The 20,979-nt window shown below is 47.0% G+C and overlaps 1 protein-coding gene across 3 annotated transcripts in view; it reads right to left on the reverse strand.

Moving 5' to 3' along the window:
- Positions 1-20,483, reverse strand: part of FRMD6 (FERM domain containing 6) — a 199,459-nt gene extending 178,976 nt beyond the window's left edge. For 2 of the 3 annotated variants that reach the window (XM_046655222.1, XM_046655223.1), the window contains exon 1: positions 19,918-20,483. The gene's annotated coding sequence lies outside the window, so the exon portion shown is untranslated. The remainder of the gene's footprint in view (positions 1-19,917) is intronic. The other variant, XM_046655227.1, reaches the window with a different exon arrangement.
- Positions 20,484-20,979: the final 496 nt, after the last annotated feature.

Raw genomic sequence — 20,979 nt, forward strand, 5'->3', positions numbered from 1 at the left:
GACTCTGAAACAACCATGGCTTGACATTGATCTTGCGGCAGGACTACATTTCAGGCCACTGCTTTGCAGAAGATGGAAGGTGTGCTTCTGCCTCAACAACAATGGTGGTAATTGCACGCTTTGTAATTGGGTCCTAAGGAAGAAAAACTCAACTTTGTACGGGAGCAGGGCTGGGTAATTGAACATTCCCACCAACAGTTGAGAGCTATGACTGAGAAAAATTAAATTAATCTCTCTTTCTCAAATAGCTATACTTCTACATTCTTATTGGCCTCTATAACAGCTCATGAAGGATAAACAGCTCTCATTATTAATGCTTCATTACGAATTTTTATATCTGTGTGACAAGTGGTGCATTCTTTGCACAGAATGAAGCACTTGGAGCCTTGATTCCAGCTGGTCTAGATTGGAAAACTCATTACTGCTCCTCGCCCCACTGCCAGCAAACTCCTCAAGGGAGAGAGACAGCCTCGGATGTGTGGAAACAGTCACAGAGCATTGGTCAACTTTCATAAATAAGCCATTGGAAAATGTAATTTAGAGGGAGGAGTACATCAATTACAGATTCTTTCCTTAATTGTCCCTGTTATTATTTACTAGTTTCAAATTTTAAGCATTTTTCATAACAAAAATAATAATTAAAGTATGCAACACAGCTCATCGTGCAGTCTTTCGGAACACAACATCCTTCTGTAATGACAAAGGGGATTGCAAATGACATTACAATTCGGAGGCAAAATTACAAGATCCTTCTTGGTTAGGCAAGTGATAGCCATCTTAACCAAGCTCTAGATTGGTTACCATCTCTTGACTCAACGATTGCATCAGGTTGAAATAGACAAGGAAGACACGGAATTGTTTCCAGTGGAGAAGATTAAAACACATCATAAATACATTTATCTTCCTCTGCCCAGGGACTCTCTATCCCATAATACCATTTGTATAATGGGTTACTTTTTTCCCTTTTGAATGTTAAATTTGGAACATTTTATTCTAAGTGCCATCAAAAAATAAACACACGGAGTTCTAAGCCCACAGCTTTTCAAATTTATCTGAGACTGAGACTTGGGAAGCACATGCATTTTCTCATTTTTCATACACGCCCAAGATGACAGGGTTGTGAATATAGACAAAGGAAGTTAGTATTTCGCCTCCTCTAGCCCACTCTCCACCACACACACACACACACACACACACACACACATCTTCACTCTGCTCCTTTCTGCCGGCATCCAGAGGGGCCATTCTGTCTGTGTGCTGGCTCCAGACTGCCAGTTCCTCACTGTCTCTGACATCTACTCCCCAGCCGTGTTCCCCAGTGGGCACTCTAATCCAGCATGCCTGCACTATGTCCTCCTACTGGTCCCAGTCTAGTTGCCTGGATGGCAAAGAGCTAACTTCAAAACCAGTCCCTGCACATGGAGAATCTATTATTCAACCCAAGTGGAACAGATTCTGCTTTTAAGAGGGTGTCTTGGGATTCATAATAGCTGGGTTTAGTCCTTAGAGATTCAAGGCACAAGGCTGACCAGCGGGCAGACCTCTGGCAGGAGAAGCTTCCATGTTCTCCCACACACCACGTGGGACTTTCCCCTCTCCCAGAACAGGCCTGCACAGGGCTGGGAGGTGAAGTTAAGACGCACAGCAGCCAGTCTCTCCTGATGGTTAGGACTGGAGATCAGCACAGTGACCCCCAGAGGGATAGAAAGTCCTTGTCCCAGCCCGCAGGCCCTTTGCGTTACAATAGTAGCTACTTTGCAGCATCCCAGCCTCCTAATGGTTAAAGCTTCTGCTTTTGTAAAGCTCTCACATTCTGTTGTATTAGCAGCTGGCTTTTCCTCAGATTCAATCTGCATTGGCTAGGCTCTACGTAAAGGGATTCTACGCTATTTAACGGTAAAAACTCAGACTCCCTGAGGGTTTTCCTCAACAAGCTCTTCAAGCAGCCAGTGGACCGGTCTCCGTGGAAACATCAGTAGCAGCTCAGCTACTCTGTCTCCTGATGACCATCTCTCTGCACCATTGATGCCTGTTCCAAGCGGTTGGTGTCCTGACTAGAGGTGGACACTGGACACCGACTATGAGCAAGGAGACGCAAATCTGTCATCAAGGGGCAAGACGGGCGGTGGGAGGCAGGCCCAGGCGGGAGGCAGGCCCGGGGACAGTGGAGGTCCTGCCAGCCAAGACACTGTCCAGGGAGCATGGACAGATCCCACAGCCTTCCAACAAATGGGGGCACCACCTGTTCTAGGACGGGGGCCCAACAGGCAGGCGGAGCCTAGCCATGAGGAATTGGGGCAGCAGATATGCTGCAGTTCGGGCAGTTAAGTAGTGGTGCATCAGCAGGTGGAAAAGAGCCCCTGCTGGTGGGCAAATGGACTAGGTGGAGATGAGCAAGTCCGAGTGGTAGAAGGGGCCTAAGGTACGTCCCAGAAGCAGGGACAAGGCAGAGTGAAGACCTGGGTTATGGAAATAGAGTGGGGTACAGTGCCTTGTAATTTGGGAGCAAGGGGCAGAGCTTCGTTGTCAGAACTGGACCACTGAAGGAAGGGACTGAATGAGGGGGAGTGTGGGGTGTGGGCTTATTTCTACCTGGTGACAAATAAAAACGGCAAGCAATAGGATATTGGAGAATATGAGGAAGCCATTCAGTGTAAACCTAATTCGGTTCTAGGATGAGGGTGGGGACACCACCATGGTTGAACCAGAGGGTCAGGGACTCAGGGTATATGGGAAAACTCTGCTAGTGGATGACAGGAGACAAAACAGGTTAAAAGAAAACAAAGCAGTACCCTCTACCTTCTCTATCTATCTTGCATCTCATATTGTTTCCTCTCTCTTCTTGTCACCCTAGTCTTAATAACTGTTCTTATTAATATTTTATCTTTAAAACTGTCGAGAGAAATCACTTTTGAAGAATGTGCTGGGTTGGGGAGAGCTTTGAGAATTATTCCCCTCTCTCTGCCCAGCTACATTCTGCTTGGGAGGTCTGTTGTCGGTACTGGCTGCACCCAGGGTAAAACGAGCAGGGAGAGACATGTGGGGGAGGCAATCTAAGAGCCCAGAGAGGGTAACAGGGACATTGTACCACTCAGGGAGCACCATCCACGTGCCAGGCACAAGACAGGACACGAGCACACATTACCTAATCGAATCCTGGCAAGGCAAGAATCATTCTTCCCACAGACACAAAGAACGCCACGGAGCCTCAGACGGGCTGTGTTGCTTTCCTGATATCCCTCAGGTGCTTGGTGTGCCATCAGCCTCAGCTCCCCAACCTGGGAGCTGGCAAGCCTCAACGCCTCTTGCCTCCAATAGGATTGAGGAGGAGAGACAGGCCTCAGAGGGGGAGATGCCAGGCCAGATGTGAATGAATGGGAAGGCAGCGGATGAACAAAAGGGTGGCAATATAGAACTTCAGCCAGGCTGAGCCCAGGTCAAACATCAAACTATTTTAACTAACTGGCACCCAGACCTGACTCTGGGTCATCAGAGAAGCTCCCAATGACAGGTAAATCCTCCTTCATCTAAAAATGTAGATTCAGGAAGTAGCCAAGAACATTGAGTAACAGTACCAGGTTCCCTCGGGACATAAGAACTTTTGCCTGAGCCTCTGCCATCCAGACTTTATGTCGTAAACCAAAGCAGCCATTACAAGGCAGGCCGAGGCAGGGTGTTCTTGGTAGGTGTTTCATATTTGACAGAACTGCGGATTTGGGATGAGAGGAATGGCCAAAGGAATCGGTGCCTCAGAATTCTCTGATTAGTAGTGATACCGGCTCAACACAAGGTTGACATAAGGGAAGCCCTATTGTAGAAAAGAGACCATGTTGTAACTTTGAATGACCTCTGATTAACTAACCCAGACATGCTCTGTAGATTTTATGGCCCCTCCCAGCTGCTATGAGTTGATAACTTTGTTCTCTGCGTTTCCTAGGAATATGATGACTCCAGGGCAGAGAGTCCATGCTGATGGCCATCATCAATGACAACTGAAAGATCAGGGTTTAGGGCGTTGCTCTGGTCTCTGAGGCATCTCCAGTAAAACAAAAGACTATCAGGAACTGAGACCAGATTCTGCCCCTACCTGGAGATCAGATGGAGGGTCAACTGAGATTAGGTCTGTTTTTCAGGGACCATTAAAATTTGGGTTGTCTATACTTCCTAACCATCTGGTCCGATACTTGACTATAAAATGTGCCTTTAGATGTTGTTCAAAACTGTTGAGCAAGATAGAAAAATGCTAATAATGCAAAATGTCAACCTGAAGCTGGGAACAAGAGAATATTTCCAAGAGAGTGCTAAATGGTTTCATTCCTCTAACCCAGACCTACGCCCTGATTCAGCAGGAAGCAGCTAGATTGGTTGTCACCCCAAATCCCTCAAGAATGAGGAATGACCAAAGAATATGGGGACTGAAACTAGCAAACAGTTAGCCATTGATGATTAAGTAGCTGTAGCTAAAGGTTTTTTTTCTTTTGCAATTACTGATTACAGCTTTAGCTGTTTAACCCACCCATTGTTAACTGGGCTTTTTGGGCAATATGCTATCTGACCCCCATTAGGTTCCGATAGATAACATCTCCCTGGAACCTGGGTCACCATGGTAATGGGTGTGTGAGCTGTTTTTCAGGAATTAGAACCCCTTGTCCACTCCAGGCTGGTTGAGACCACCAACCTATCAACTGGGCCCACGGAGATGTCCGATAGGCAACCTTTTGACACGGATGCCAAAAACTCCACCCTCAGATCATGCTAATGCCACCATTTTGTGAACATGGGTCCTTTAAAGAGGCATGAAGTCTGACTATGCTTGCACAGATCAATGACCTCACCTCTCCTCGCCTCCAATCACCTATCTCCACATTTCAGACCACCTTGCCTCCTATCCCATAAATACCCCTGAGTCCCTATTTTCAGGGAAGCAGATTTGAGACTCATGCTCTCGCTTCCTCAGATGGCTGCCTTGTGATTAAACTCTCTTGCTGCTGCAATCTCGTCCTCTTCGTGTTCAGCCTTTCAGGCGATGGGCAAAAATGAACCTGGGCTGGGTAACAATAATTTATGTGACATTTTCTCAAAAGAGGTGGCAGCCACCTAATGTGCCAGCTGATAGGGATGGCTCCTCTTTTCTCGGGGAATCAGAACATCCAGCCCGTTTTGGTCATTGGGACCAAACCTTCAGTCAAGTCTGTTCTCCACAAGGAGTAGGTCAGGAGAGTGTGCCAGTTCAGGGAAAGCTGGAAGCTTTTTAAAATGCAGAGTCCCAGGCCCACAGAGTCAGGAGGTTCTTCAGGTGATTCTGATACAGATGCTCCCAGGGGAACACTCTGGGAGAGCCTAGCATAGACCACGTCCCCTTACTGTGTCTGCTGGACTGAGCTGGATTGGACACACCTGGTTTTCAGAGAGTGCAAGGAGAAAGACTCCGGCTTGCCCTCGAGCAGCCCCTTCATATACACACCAATGCCCAGTGCTGGGGCAGGGGAGGCCCCCAAGGTGTGCAATGGTCATCACCACCATGATCAACCCCAGGAGACATTGTGGCAGCAGGAAAGGAGCCCCCTCAGTGCCAGCCACCATCGCCTCACTGCCAAGCACCAGTCCCTCATCTCTTCCATTCTAGTCACAGGACCAGAGCTGGGCAGGTTCCAGAATGAGGAACCAAAGAGGGGACATAAAAGCTGCTCTTTCTCCCAATTTCTCTCCTCCATGGCTACTAGAATCCACCAACTTGTGCTGCATCCTGAAGACTTTAGTTCTTTTTATGCATCTCAAAAAAAATGAAATATTATGCCAACTCTCAGGAGGTTGTGACTTCTTCCGTGGGCCAGCTTTAAGGACAAGGAACTGCTGAGGCAGAAAATTCCCCAGTGGCAGGCTTGATGGATGGTATGACATTGTCTCCCAGGGACACAGTGATTTGCAGCAGCATTTCAGCAACCCAAAATAAACCATCACTCTGCACAAGCGGGCACAGGCTCATCATAGTCTACCCGCTTCATCATATTCTGGCAGCAGAGCTTCCCAGACTCTGGGTTAACCCCTTTCACTTTGGCCCAAAAATCTGGAGCAGGAACGTGGGAAGGATCACATGATAATTGCTCTTTGGATGAGCACCTTTCATCTGAGGATCTCCAAGTGCTTTATAAATATTAATTAAATTGCCGTAACACTTTAGGATGCATAATTATCCACCACCTCCAGCTCCAGGCCAACCCTTAAAAGAAGAGGAACTTGAAGGACAGCATGGCTGAGCTTATCATGGAGGCAAACCCCAAATTCAGTGTTCTTTATTTCTAGGCTCACATTGAAGAGGACAGAAACGATGGAAGGGATAATGTGACTCCCATGCACATGTACACTGTGAAGTGCTAGCAGTGGAAGAGAAGAATAAAATGTGTATTTTGAATTCGTCGTTTAATTATAAGAACTACTATATTAATCCTAGCTTTTAACCAATCTTTTCCCTCCCAAGAAACTTCTTCCTGTGTCAATGTTTCTGTCTACAAAATGGCGCCATAATGGGGTTCCATAACCTCCCACATTACTCTACCGTGAGCACTGACGGCTTGCCAGGTGGTGTGTTCTACAGCGAGGAGAGGTACCACATTGCCCTGGAACAACAGCACGCCCTCACAGTCGGGAACAGATCACCCCAAGGCATCACCCAACCTGAGGGACTTCCATGATCAAAGCTGCTGTCCATGTTATCAAAATCTCCTTCCTCTTCACGTGAGTTCGAGCTACCAGCTTGTGTGGTACCATCTTGGCTGAGTCAGTCACAGTCCTTTTTGGAAAGCTGGTACTAAAACCACCACCAAGGTTATAAGTAAAAAACTGTAGTTTAGACCAAAAGTTGTTGGTGACTCTAAAATCTGTCTCTGCCTCTGCTCTTTTTGAGGAACATCAGTTTCTCATTTAATACATCTAACTGGAAGTAGCCACCTGGGGGTAGGCTGGAAAGTAGCGAGTCCACCTGGAGGGACCCAGCACAGTCACGGGGGAAAAGGCAGATAAGTTAACAGTCTTTGCCAAGCAGCCTCCAGGCTCACTCTGGGCCGGGGGCCATGGAAACAGGAGATCCAGACACAGCTTCAAGTGGACCCAAGCAGAGAGGGGCACATGCACGGAAAGGTTAGAGACGATCCTGTCTCTGCAAAGGCCTACAGGGAAATGGGGAGCTAAAGAAGGCAGCAAAGACGGGGCCTTCAGGAGTTGGCCACGGATGTTACATCCTAAGGAGAGCAGATTCCTAAGTGCTGGATGAGGAGACCAATTACCTGGCATGTTGGATGGACTGGGGACACGTGACATAACATGTTTACATCCTGAGATTTCTGATAAGGTTTACAAAAAGAATAATGTCAGCTGCTGTGGTATGTCAACAATAACTGTTTCTTCAGAGCTCTCTTCTACGAGACAAGTGAGGAACATCCACGAAGGATGCCAGTGGCTAGAGCAAGAATCTGTAGACATAAAACATTCTCGGATTTCTTTTAGAAATCATTAACTATACTACAGGAAAAAACAGAGAAACAAGTTCATGGAACAAAAAAATATAAGTCATGGGAATACTGGGAGTTGAGGAGAAACAGCCACACAAAGAAAGGCACAAACACTCATTGTTCAACATGGAGCAGTTCACCACGTGCTTTCTCCGCCATCTTGCTCTGAGGAACTGGATGTGTTAGGAGCAGAAGGAAAACAAGCAACCTGCCGCAGTGGGCAAGCTGGTGAACTGGGCCTGGACTAGCAGAACAGGTCTGAATCCCAGCCCGCGATGCGCTAGCCATGCGCCCTGGGCCAGTGCCCTGCCTCCTGAAGCCTCAGCTCCTTCCTGGGGTTGCTGGGAGGGAGCAATGAGACCTGCACACAAAAAGTTCAGTGCAGAGCCTGGGCACCACAGAGCACACTCAGCAAATGTCCCTGCACGTGGCAGCCTCCCGACATGGCCACGAGACCGACGAAACGCACACTGATGCACCCGACAGAAATGCTCTCTCCCAAAATGGCCCCTCTGGGCGCTGTGCCTGACTCTAGCCTTGCTTGCTGTTTACACAAAAGAATTCTGGACAGTTTCCCTGGGGAATATCCTCAGGGCTTATTTAAAATATACACACATACGCGTGCTGTTACCAGTGGTAAATCTTGGTCCTTTTAGAGTGATTTTTTCCATTTGGAATTTGTCATTTGGAGCCACATCTGATGAAGACGGAACATAATCATGAAGGGACAAAATTAAAGTCCCAAGGTTGATTCTCTGTGTCCACCTTGTAAACCACCCCCACAGGCAATTCCACATGAGCCTTGAGGAGACTCTGGGAAGAACGGTGGACCGTGACATTAAGTGCTTGACTTCTTGAGCTCATCACTGAAGGATGTCCCTCGTCTAAGCTTGACTTTTTTAGTATGATTTTTTTAACATGAAAGTCTCATTCTTTCATTGTCATACTTGGTTTCTTGACCTCTATTCACTTTTGAGACAGGGAATGCTGGGAAGGCGAGAAGGAGGAAAAGTCCAAGGCAGAAGGAGGAGGCGAGAGAAGAGAGAAAGGCCGATGGTGAAAGGTCAAGTCGAGGCAGAGAAAACCAAACCAGCCTAGAGACCTCAAAGAGAAAGCAACCTCACAGGCAAGAGATGGTAATTATACTCTGCTTTTGGGGACATAACTCATACTGCTTTTGTGTTGTGAAATGGGAGAGTGCTTAGAGTAGGCAGCTATAAACTTTCCAGTCAAGATTACATCTTTTTTTCCTCTGCTCTGAGAAAACGTGTTTAGTGAAATGCCTTAGCCTCTGAAAAATCGAACCTTCTTTAGAACACTGTTTTATGCTTTCCTTCCTGTTTGGACCATCATTCACCCTGTTTGTGTCCTTGCTCTTGTCTCCTCGGGGCTCAGGGACAAGCAGGGGCTTGCAGAGGAGGACGTGTGGGAAAGGAAGAGAGCAGGCAGAGCTCCTCTGTGAATCAGGCGATTGGCAGAAGGTATCAAAGAGGCTTCTTCCCCTGTTCACAAGGCAGATTTTCTTCTGAAGCTGGCGGGGCTCCCAGACAATTTGCTCTGGGGACAGACTGGCTGAACTGCTGCCAGTGCCGCCTCTGGGGCCTCTGGATGGATGAGTCCAGGCGCAGCGGGCAGGGAGCACTAAGAGGCAGGGGTGGGGGAGGCCACAGCACAGCACCAGGCAAGGCTGGCTTGGGTCATGCACAAGAGGTGCAGCCGCAGGCACGAACGGCTGGATGCTCTCCCATCCACGCATTGCCCAGGCCTTCTGGCCATGGGAACAGCCACAGGAAGGGCTGAGGGGCTGCAGAGGGAGCCACTGGCTCCAGCATCTGAGCGGGAGGAGCCTGAGTGGTCACATGGTAGGGGAAGGAGGAGCGAATGATGAGGGGGCCCCCTGGGCCAGCCAAGGGCTCAGGCTGCTTCAGGCAGCACAGAGCAGCTCGGAGGGCAGAGTAACCTGTCTCCAGCACAGTGAAAACAGTGTCTCTTGACTTCCTGCCTGGCCCAGGGGTCTGCCCAAGCTGCCCTGTCATACTGGGGACCACCAATCCCGAGGGAAATGTCGCTGTCACATTCCCCAGATCCTGCCTTCAGCAGTGTCACCACAGCAAGGCCCAGCCCAGCCCCTTCAGCTTCCCTGGGTGGTGTTTTCAACAAACACTTGCTCTGGAGTGCTTCTAATGGGGCGGAAATCAGCAGGCATTCTGTGAACTACAGTGTGTTGGTGGGGAGGGAGAGGGGAGAGGACGGTGGTCAGCCTGCCGGCTAAGTTTTAGCTCAGCTAGACCTGGACTCCTGATAGGGAGATCTTTTAACATTATTTTCCTCTCACAGAATTTTGAAAAGGTCTATGGGCATGAATTATTCAGGGTCACTAGCTGATTTAGCCCCCAGTGTCTTCCAGATGCCCCAGGGGGATTCTTGGCCAGCTTGGACACTAACAGAAGAGGCATAGCACACATTTGCTTTCTGTTGCCTTAAGTGTTCAGCAGCCAGGCTGCCGGAGGCTGCTAGGAAGCTGGTAATTGGCAGTGAGGGTCAGCCTTGGGCCTGCTGCCGTCTGCTTTCTCTGTCCTTTTTCCTAATGGAACAGTCTTACTGGGTGTGGGTGTGTGTGGGGGGGTGTGTGTTTCATTATATAGCTTCTTCCTGATCATTGCAAGAAATTCAGAAAATACAGAAAAATGTAAAGAACAGCTCCAGCTGAGAATAAGCACAGCTGACATGACAGGACACACTCCCTACGATTTCTTCTGTGACGTTTTGAAGGGAGATGACAGCATGCGTTTTTTTTTTTCCACTTCACAATAGATCACAAATATTACCCTTCCACATTAATAAGAACAGATCCATACCGTCGTTTTTAACGACTGTTTAATAGTCCAGGAGGAAAATGGGCTGTGGTTATTTAATCTGTTGCCTGTAGTTAGGAACTTCAGATGCCACTGGGTTATTGCTGACAGAAACCAGGATCTTCGTAAAAACATCACTGGATCCTGCCAGATCATTCCCTTAAGATGAATGATTCAAAATGGAATTGCTCGGTTGAGTCCCATCATCTTTTTAAAGGCTCTGATGCATTCTGTCAAAATCTTCCGACAGCAAACCTCTACCAACATCCCACCCTTCCAGCACTCAGCAAAACTGCCATTTTCCTCCACCCTCGACACTGGGTGCTATGCGTCTTTTTCACCTTTTCCAGTCTGATGGCTGTAACGCTATCGCTCACGGCTCTTCTGATTTGGTGTTCAGTGCTTCCTCTTCTCTCTGGCACCTTGTGTCATCTCTTGGACCTCTTTTTCCACCAGCATCCCCCTCACTCGACAGTAAGCGTTAATGGAGCCCTTCCTGTGTGGCACTGTGAAGAAGCTGAGAGTGGCAAGGAGTCAGGCAGTCGGCATGTGGAGCACAGCAATGATGAGATAAAATGTTCAGGGCTGGTGGCTGGGACAGTGAAATGGGGGAGAAGTCCAAGAAAACTTGGAGCAGAGAAGGTGTGAGTTTGGGCAAAAAAGAAGACAAGATGGATTCAGTTTTCTTTTTTCTTCTCCCGAAAGCCCCCCTGTACATAGTTGTATATTCTAGTTGTAGGTCCTTCTGGTTGTGCCATGTGGGACTCCGCCTCAGCATGGCTTGATGAGTGGTGCCATCTCCGCACCCAGGATCCGAACTGGTGAAAGCCTGAGCTGCCAAAGCAGAGCGCCTGAACTTAACCACTTGGCCACAGGGCTGGCCCCTGGATTCAGTTTTGAACATGCTACATTTAGGATGCCTGTTGGACTGCAGATGGACATATCCAAAAGGAAACTGTCAATATGAATTCGGAAGTCTGGAGCCACAGATTTGGGAGTCACTGGCACTCCGGATCCACATTCTGACTGCCAGGAGCCCTCCTTATCCCACCCAGGCCTGACATCCTGGATCCTGCTCTTCCTCCTCATCCCTGACCACTGAGCCCCTTTAGCCCCTTCTCTCAGAGGTGCCTGGTCTGTCATGAGAAAGAACAGATCTAAGATAGCCAGCTCAAATAAAAATTTGAAAAATAAGCTAGTTTATAGTGCAAATGATAAGCATTTTTTTTTTAAAAAAAAGCATATTTTTTAAAAACACAAAGAAATGACTCCTTATTGGTGTGGCAAATGAGTGGGAGACACGTGGGGACAAAAAGCCTATCTGAGCTCTCTCAAGCCACACCAGTAAAGCACTATCCGCCTACCTCGGGGTAGGGCCTCTGGTCCCTGGAGATCCGAGCGAAAGGCACTGTCAGCGCTGGAGGAGGCTTCACACCTGGGTCTACCTTGAGAGAGAGCGCCCGCATCCTGAGACCTGCTCTGGGTGGGGGAAGCCAGGACCTGAGGAGGAACCAGGCGCGCCATTCCCTGGTGGCTTCTCTGCTATGAATTCAACAGCTCAACTAAAAGGACAGGTAGCTGCCGTCTAAATTTAAATAGAAACATGATAAAAAACAATCTGGGTAATTTTAGCCTACTCTGTTCTCTTCAGCATCCTAACATATCTTCATCTAGAAAAACAAAAAGTGCTTCTGAGAGTCGTGCTGGGATGGAAATGTGAGTGCCAGTTCTCAGCTTCATTTTTCAGCAGCTGGCATTCCACGAAAACCTTACTCTGACCCCACTAGAAATTGCTGTTTTTTCTTTTAATCCGATCTACTTTTCTCATTGGCTCCCTTCGAACCCTCTTCCTCTGGTTCATCAAATCAAAGATGCCTACTGCTGTCCGGTAACACAGCTCTGCTGGGCCCAGAAACCAGGCGGGGACTATCAATGACACACGGGGCCTCGAAACAGTCCCATTCCATTTCGTGGCACCCCAGGAATGCATCTGCAGTGGAGGCACCTCAATTACTAAAACCAACATGCAAAAGAACAAAATATCTATTGCAGTCTTAAGGACCTGACTAGCAAAAGATAACTTAATTAAAAACAGCATTTTGCTCCATAAGTATCACTTTAGCAGGCTGCATGGTTTCTTCTTTGCAAATATGGATATAATCAGCTACAAGTCAAAAAATTAAAGGCTTCTTCAATAAACTAGGAATCGGAGGCATACAAAGACGGCACAGAGAACACACCCCCATCCCATGTGCTTGGCCAGGGAGCTGACAACGCAGACTGTGGGCGTGAGGTCTCCCATAGCGAGCTGGAATTACACAGGACTTGCCACAGCTATGGCTCTAGAGGTCCCCACGAGAAATGCAGCACCCCAAATGAGGAAGCAAGGCAGGAGGAACAGGGCATGAGAGCCTGAATTCCCATTTCCAATGTCCCATTCAGTACATGCGTGATTCTCAGCCCAAATGGTGAGGGTTTCTGAGCAGCGGAGGAGGAGGGAGCTCTATGGAGTGCCAGCTTCCTTAATGACAAGCCGCCCTGAGAGGCGGGGAAGTTTGCTCTAAGTATTCACAGCAAACCCCCTGTGACATCAAAGATCCACACAGCCTCCTAACTAGGCCAACACTTGGGACTGCCGACACTCGGAACAGAATCAGCCCGGAATGAGCCTATGCAGCTTCCTCCCACATGGGCTCTGGGCTTGGTCAAGTGCTTCCTTTGGCCAATGGGGTCAGCAAATGTGAGATCTACTGACGCTTGATAAGGGCCAGCACATTGGGGTTCGCACACTTCGAACCCTGCCACCACCACGTGGGAAAGTCTGTCCTCCTCAAGGATGAAAGATCCCACGGAGAGAGAGGCCCAGATGCCCCAGCCCAGCCCCTAATCTATCTTCCAGCTGAAGGTAGCGTATGAATAAGCCTCGGTCATACCAGCAATCAAAGTAGCCAGTCAACTAACAGAATCATGAGAAATAGTAAACTGCTGTTAAGTAATAAAGTTCTGGAGTTTTGTTATTCTGCAGTGAATAACTGAAACAGAAATTGGTGAGTAGTGTGCTGCCAAACAAAAACTGAAAACATGTGGCCTTGGCTTTGGGACCAGATGGCGGGCAGAGGCTGGAGGCAGCGAGGGAACTGTTTTGGAGACTAGGAAGAGGGCAACCCATGTTGATGAGACAATCAGCAAAACTGTCATCTGGAGTAATCTGTGAGGTGGAAAATAGATGTAGTAAATTTGTGGGTCTGGCTAAAGAGATTTCTAGGCAGAATGCTAAAAGCACCAATGGATATTTTAGCTTTGCTTAATAAGGTACTGGAAGAGAGAGGGATGGGTTAAAGCATGAACCAGTGAGTCTGCAAGGAGAATTTAGAGGAAATAAGGAGAGCCCAGGACTTGCTGGGTTGGAAAGTAATGTTCCTCATTTCCACTCCCTCCAGCTGGCAAAGGATTCCCAAAGTAAGAAATGGTCCCAGGGTAAAGATTAATCAAGGATGCAAGTGTAAGATGCTTTATTAAGACCTCTAAAGAATTTAGGAAGTGCTCAGTAGATCCTCTCAAGTGGACACAAAAGGGCCTCTGTTCATAAAAGCCTAATCCTAAAACAGCTCTGAGTAGTCTAGGGCTGGGCTGCCCAATATGGTAGGTAGCCACTAGCCACATGTTGCTATTGGGCACCACATAGGCGGCTAGTCCAACTGAGATGTACTACAAGTATAAAGTACACACTGGATTTCAAAAACTTGTATAAAAAATGTAAAAATATCTTAATAATTTTTATATTGATTACATGTTGAAATGATGATTGGATATATTGGGGATAAACAAAATATATTACTAAAATTATTTTCACATGTTTCTTTTTATTATCATTTAAATTGTGGCTCTCAGAATTTTTAAAAATATATATGCGGTTCACATTTGCGGCTGACATTATATTTCTATCGGACAGCACTAGTATAGAGAGAGGTCTGTCCCAAAAAGAACTATGGATGTAGATTTTGTTTAATGGAGTGAACGATAATAAGATACATAGAAAACCCATACAATTTTTAAAGGAATTACATCAGTTTAAAATGACAGGAAGTCTCTGGGCCAAATTTCTACAGGCAGGAAGCCAGCTGAGAAAGCTACTTAGATGCAAACACAGGCCACTTCTTTTCAAAAAGAAAAGACATCTCACAAGGTGGAACCAAGAATGCAGATGGTTGATTCAAGAGCAGAACCAGACCCCAATCTAGGAACCCTGTCTGCTGGCATCAGAGAACCTGACAATTTAGGCGAGACAGATCTCAGAATTGCTATGGGTCAATTACTGCTATTGCCCCCTATTACTCTGTTTCTAAATGAGGTTATCTATTGGGGTTACCCTGTCCTTGTTTCGATGTTGTATGTAGGCAGTGTTGTTTAGTTTGTCAGAAGAATTTAGAGGAAATAAACAGAGCCCAGGACTTGCTAGACTGGAGGCAAACCCCATCTATGTCTGGACCAGATGCAGGCTACAAGATCACAGACCTGGAGCTAAATGTGGTTCTTGGGCGAGACTTTAGGGTCCTGGAAGGGGTGAGTGGACTTTGCATATGGGAGAATGTAAATAATTGTGGTCAGAGGGTAGACTTGATGAGTTAAAAACGACCACACAAGATTTACAATTCCTCTCATTAAGAGGTAGAGCTTATTTTACCCATCCTGTGAATCCGGGCTGGCCTGTTTACTTGCTTTGTCCAACAGAATGTGGCAGAAGTGATGTTATGCAACTTCCAAGCCAGGACCTCGAGAGGCCTCACGGCTTCTGTTCTTGTCCACTTAGTACTCTTAGAGCACCACACTGTGCCAAAGCCCACAGTGAGAGGCCGTGTGGAGAGTCCCAGCCATCCCAGCTATGCCATCCATTCCTATTGGAGGCCCCATACATAAGTGACAGGTGTGTCATTTCATTGACAATGACCTGTCGTCTATGAAACAAAAGTATGTCAGAAACATAAAGGAGGGTATACGTAAGTGAACACATATTGCTAAGATCAATATTTGGAAGATCTAAACTGACACAAAAAGATTTCTGTTTATTTGGATCCTAGGAGTTAAGTTTTTTCATGTGAACACCATTTTCCCAGGAAGTCAGCTGACTCTGAGATGAGTTGGAAACTATCAAGCCTTAAAAGGAGCTGATTTCCATTAACCCAAGCAGCAACCTCTGAGTCTTGGTTTTCTCATCCACCAAATCAGTGCCATGTACCTAAGTTCCAGGACTGTGAAGATTAAATGGGATGAAGCATCTGAGCATTCTGTCTACTGGGACGGGGTTCACAATCAAGGTGACCTGGGGAAGCAGCATGGAATAAGGGAAGCAACCTGGGCTTTGAACTCTGCCCACACTGACATTCCACACCACACTGCACAGCTTAACTTCTTCTAAACTTCAGCTCCTTCAACTGTAAAGTGGGCCTTTCCACTTTGCCAGGTTCTCTCCGGATTAAATGCTGTATCATATGTAAAGAAGCTAGCAGAGTATCCCACACATAGTAGGTGCTCAATTAATATTAGTCTTCTCATTTTTTGTTGTCTCAAACCTCCAACTCTTTCATTCTCTTCAAATAAAATGCAAAACAAAGGAAACTCTTTGAAACTAGAAATAAGCAAGTTAAGGCCACATTTCAAAGAGGTGATGCTTCACTAATCTACCACTGAGTCACACAATAAAAGCCATTCCTAAGGAGTCTGAGGGGTGGGATCTAAATGCAAAGCTCAAGTTAAGCAACGGGCCATCCAATGGTCTTGGTGAGGGGCAGATCTGAGCCCCGCCCTGGCTCCCTAGACTTGGGCACAAGATGCACATCACACAAGAGTTTGCCTGTAGGTTGAAAACAGGAAGAATTTCAAGATATGAGAGTACCCTCGGAAATGACCCTAGGACATGACTTGTGAATCATGGAGCCCAAGGATAATCAGCCTGGAGGCTTCCCAAACTCTTCCCGAGAGTCATTTCAGGTACGAGGAGTGGTAACTGATAAAACAGAAACCACCCCTAAAGGAGAACTCTTCTCGGTTCCAAGTCAGCTCTGGGGACACATCAGCTGAAAGTCAGGGAGGAAAAGGAACAGGATGGATCTCCCTGACTCCTCTTCAGGCTGGACTCTTGTCTCCAAAACACCAGCGTGGTGGAAGCAGAACACGTGCTCCTTTAGAATTAAAGTCAGCCTCAGATAGCAAAGAAACAACAGGATGGATCTCCCTGACTCCTCTTCAGGCTGGACTCTTGTCTCCAAAACACCAGCGCGGTAGAAGCAGGACGCATGCTCCTTTAGAATTAAAGTCAGCCCCAGATAGCAAAGAAAGAACAGGAGGAGGGGACCTTGTTTGTAAACAAAGACCAGGATGCCTGTCAGCTGCCAGACCTCAAAGGGAGGTACATGGGGCCTCTGGAGAAGACCAGGCAGCAGAGCCAGCCCTGTGGTCTCCATGGTGGTCTCTGGTGGACCTTTCCAGAGCATTGTGGAAGAGTGGGGAAGCTAAGAGGGCCAGACGGCCTCAGCCTGGCACCTCCCCATGATCTGTACCACCTTCTCTTGGACAGCGGTCAAGCTAACCTTGACTGTCACTCTCATCACAGGCTGTGGTGAATGCTTTGGAGTTAGGCACTCAGTTTTGAATCCCGAGCAGCAGGTAAACGGTTAAGCCTGTTTCTGTGTCTGTGTGATGGGGATACCCGTAGTCCCTAAAGAACGTGTGCAAAGCCTTTTGCACAGTGATTGGCACAGAGCCAGCACTCACAAACGTTACGTGCTGTTATTATTGTTGTTGATTTCTTCCTCTGCTTTGTCATTTCACCCATGGTAGCATTTATCTCCAGAACCAGGAGACATGCAGAGATGAGGGACCGTCAGTGACAAACTCAGACGTTTTCCAGAGTGGGCAGTGGTGTTACTTATAGCAACCAAGGGAAGATGTGGGCAGGAGGGGCGTGTGGTAATGAGAGATGTTTATGCCTCTCTACCTTTCTCTGGGCTGCTCCATGGGCCAAGGGGCCAGCCTCTGAGGGAGGAGAGGGCCAGGGCCAGCCTGCCAGGGGTTCAGTCCTGCTGGCTGAAGGCTGAGGCCATTCACACCTGATAGAAAAGGAAGAAGGTCCCCTGGAGACACCCAGAGAAGAGTCCTCCAAGGGGGAGGGGGTTCTGCCCACCCCCACGCCACCTCACTCTCGGGAGCGTGGAGAGAGCGGGATGGACGAGACACTGCCCCTGCCTTGGGGCCTGCGTGGTTCGCGGCCAAGCTTCCAGGCAAGGACCAGAGCCTCACTCTCACTGGGGGTACTTGGATCACAGTAGTGCTCTCCTAGTCCTTGGCCTCAGAGAACTGGATTCAAGGAAGCTTGGGAGGTATGCTTTATTTTTCAACAGGGCGTCACTTCCAACTGGAAACAGTATCTGTTTTTCTAGCAGGATAGTACACAGCAGTTCTGGTAACTAGGCCACCCTAGGGGTCCCGTTACAGTAATTGTACTAAAACTCTGTGGTTGTCTTTTTGTTGGTGACACTAACACGAGGCAGGCAATGGTTACTGAAGAGGAAATCCAGCACGATGGATAGAGTCCAGGGCCTCACATAGTGCCCAGAACAAAGGGATGCTGATGAGTGTTTGCAGAATACCGGGGTACTGAAGTGCACTTCAAGACAACCCAGCATCCGTCTGCAACCAGGACATCAGAAGAGAGCCTCCTCTTTCTCACACACACACACACATTAGGAAACTATAGACAGCCTCACTACGTGGTCATATTAAAAAATGATGGAATCTCAACAAGAAAAAAACAAACAACCCGATCAAAAAATGGGCAGAGGATATGAAGAGACATTTTTCCAAAGAAGATATACAGATGGCCAATAGGCACATGAAATGATGTTCAATGTCACTCATTATTAGGGAAATGCAAATCAAAACTACAATGAGATATCATGTCACACTGGTCAGAATGGCCGTAATTACCAAGACAAATAACAACAAGTGTTGGAGAGGATGTGGAGAAAAGGGAACGCTCATAAACTGTGGGTGGACATGCAAACTGGTGCAGCCACCACAGAAAACAATACGGAGATTTCTCAGAAAATTAAAAATAAAAATACCATATGACCCAGCTATCCCACTACTGGGTATTTATCCAAAGAACTCAAAATCAACAATTCCAAAAGCCCCATGCACCCCTATGTTCATTGCAGCATTATTCACAATAGCCAAGACGTGGAAGCAACCGAAGTGCCCTTCTACACATGAATGGATAAAGAAGATGTGGCATATATATATATATATATATAATGGAATACTACTCAGCCATAAAAAATGACAGAATCGTCCCATTTGCAACATGGATGGACCTTGATGGTATGATGTTAAGCAAAATAAGCCAGAGAGAGAGAGAAAAATAGCGTATGATTTCTCTCATATGCGGAAGATAACAAACACATGGATAAAGAGAACAGATTCCTGGTTACCAGAGGGGAAGGGGCTTGGGGGTGTGGGTGAAAGGGATAAAGAGGCACATATGTATGGTGATGGATAAAAATTAGACTACTGGGGGTAAGCATGATGAAGTGTATTCAGAAATTGATAAATAATGTACACCCGAAACAATGTTATAAACCATTATGATCTCAATAAAATTACTCAAAAAAAAAGTGATGTAATGACACAACTCACAAATATTTTCTCTAAGAATTGATTCTATGGTTGCTGACTCATAAACTTAGTTTGCTTTTAAAAAGTCGACCTGAAAATTCTCAGAAAACTCCATTTTGTTGTTTCCACATTCCTTTTACTTCCCTCCATCACGCCTGCACCATATTTTACTTTTACAGAACTCAGGATCTGGTTATGACAAACTCTGTAACAGCTCAGCCCATTCACTTACTTTCTCATGTCTACTTTTACTAAATTACATCCCTTATAAAGAACCCCAAATACATATAACCCCAAAATACATGGAAGTGTGTCCTCCTGCGACCCAGAGGGTGAACACGTAACTGAAACATACTCCCTATCTTTCAGACTCCTAACAACTTCATTTTTGAAAACTTACGGGGCTTCTTAAAAGAAGTCAATTGATGGGCTCTTGAAAAACTTAGAATGAAACAGTGCATCAAAGGGGTCCTATCTTCTGCTCAGAACATCATGTGAGTTTTTGTGAGTGTTCTTAAGGGTGATTGTGTGTCTGGAGTACAGGACACACACATGTGCAAACACATGCACCACAAGTGAAAATCCAGAGGGCACAGGCGCTGTCTAATTCAGCAAGACACGGCTTTCTTCCTGGGATGAACTGCAACAGCTGTTATACAGGGACGACCTGAGGCACCTCCACCCCAAAAAGAAATCATGGGACATGTTCTCCTATAGTAGAACTAATCCTCTCATTAGTCTGGGGTGGTTTACAGACAGAAATCATATTACTTAAATCCTTTGGTGATTCTACTGTGCCCAACACACTGACATTTAACATTAAATTTGCCTTGAACTTGCGTTTTATGAAAAAGAAAGGGTAAAAGCATCCGCGCTTTTCCTACCTGCTGCCGTAGCCACCTCTCGGAACGGGGCAGACTCCAGGGCTCAATCTTCTGCTTCCTCCCCCGGAACCAGAAACATCAAGAGAAAGTTTTCAATTGCTATGAGCAAGCACACTGTTTACTTCCAGCCAATTCCTTCTTATTCCCAAGGCTTGCTGAGTGCCAGAGTGCGGTGACTGAGAAAGGATGTCTGGGAAGAAAGGGGTGGGGTTTGGGGGAAGGAGAAGAAAGAGTTCCCAAGGCAAGAGTTAGTTCACCCAATGCCCTTCCTTCAAGGAGAGGAAAGCCTTCTTTTCCAGCTTTAATTTCTCATAGCAGATCTGCCACTGCATTACTCACAGGTAATTGCTACATTGCCCCTTCACAAACAGCAGACATACTTTTTGGGCGAGCTTCCAGATTTGTGATGCATGCCTGTACCTGTCCACGGGGAGAGCGCTGTGCCTGAGAACCGGGAGGGCAACAAGCCCACCCAAAGGGAGGACCCAGTCTAGACTCGATCAAGTTCTTGGGATAAAATATGCCACAAGGAAGATCAGAGGCCAGCGTGAGCCTCTCCATCCACAGGGTATCCGCCTCAGTGATGGGATCACCCGGTTAGGGTTCGAACTTCTTCCAAGTAGATCAACAGCCACACTTTGTCAAGCTTTGACTTGTCTCCACAGAGAGGAAAGGAGCAGAAGGGATTACTATTGCAGAAGGAATGTGGTTTTCTTGCTCTGGACAGTCAATGTGGGAGTCAAAGAAGACAGACGTGCAGCTGCACTTCCTTTAAGGTTAATATCACGAGACACCGTGCTTAAGAAGACATTTCAGTGACAAGCAAGTGTTATGGAGGTTCCATGTTTGACCCATTCCTGGTTTCCAAGAGGTGAGGCAGAACAGTAGAAAGGATAGAGCAATAGGGCAGAAATTGGGAAATCTTGGCTCTGCTGGTTAACGCTGTGACCTTGGACAAATCACTTAGCCTGGTTCCCAAATAAGTAGAACGAAAAGACTGAGCGGGAAGACGTGTACAACAACAGAAGGCCACTCTCACTGCTACGTCTATGCCACCTTGCT

Source organism: Equus quagga, chromosome 2, assembly GCF_021613505.1.
Source record: "Equus quagga isolate Etosha38 chromosome 2, UCLA_HA_Equagga_1.0, whole genome shotgun sequence".
Taxonomy (NCBI): Eukaryota; Metazoa; Chordata; class Mammalia; order Perissodactyla; family Equidae; genus Equus; species Equus quagga.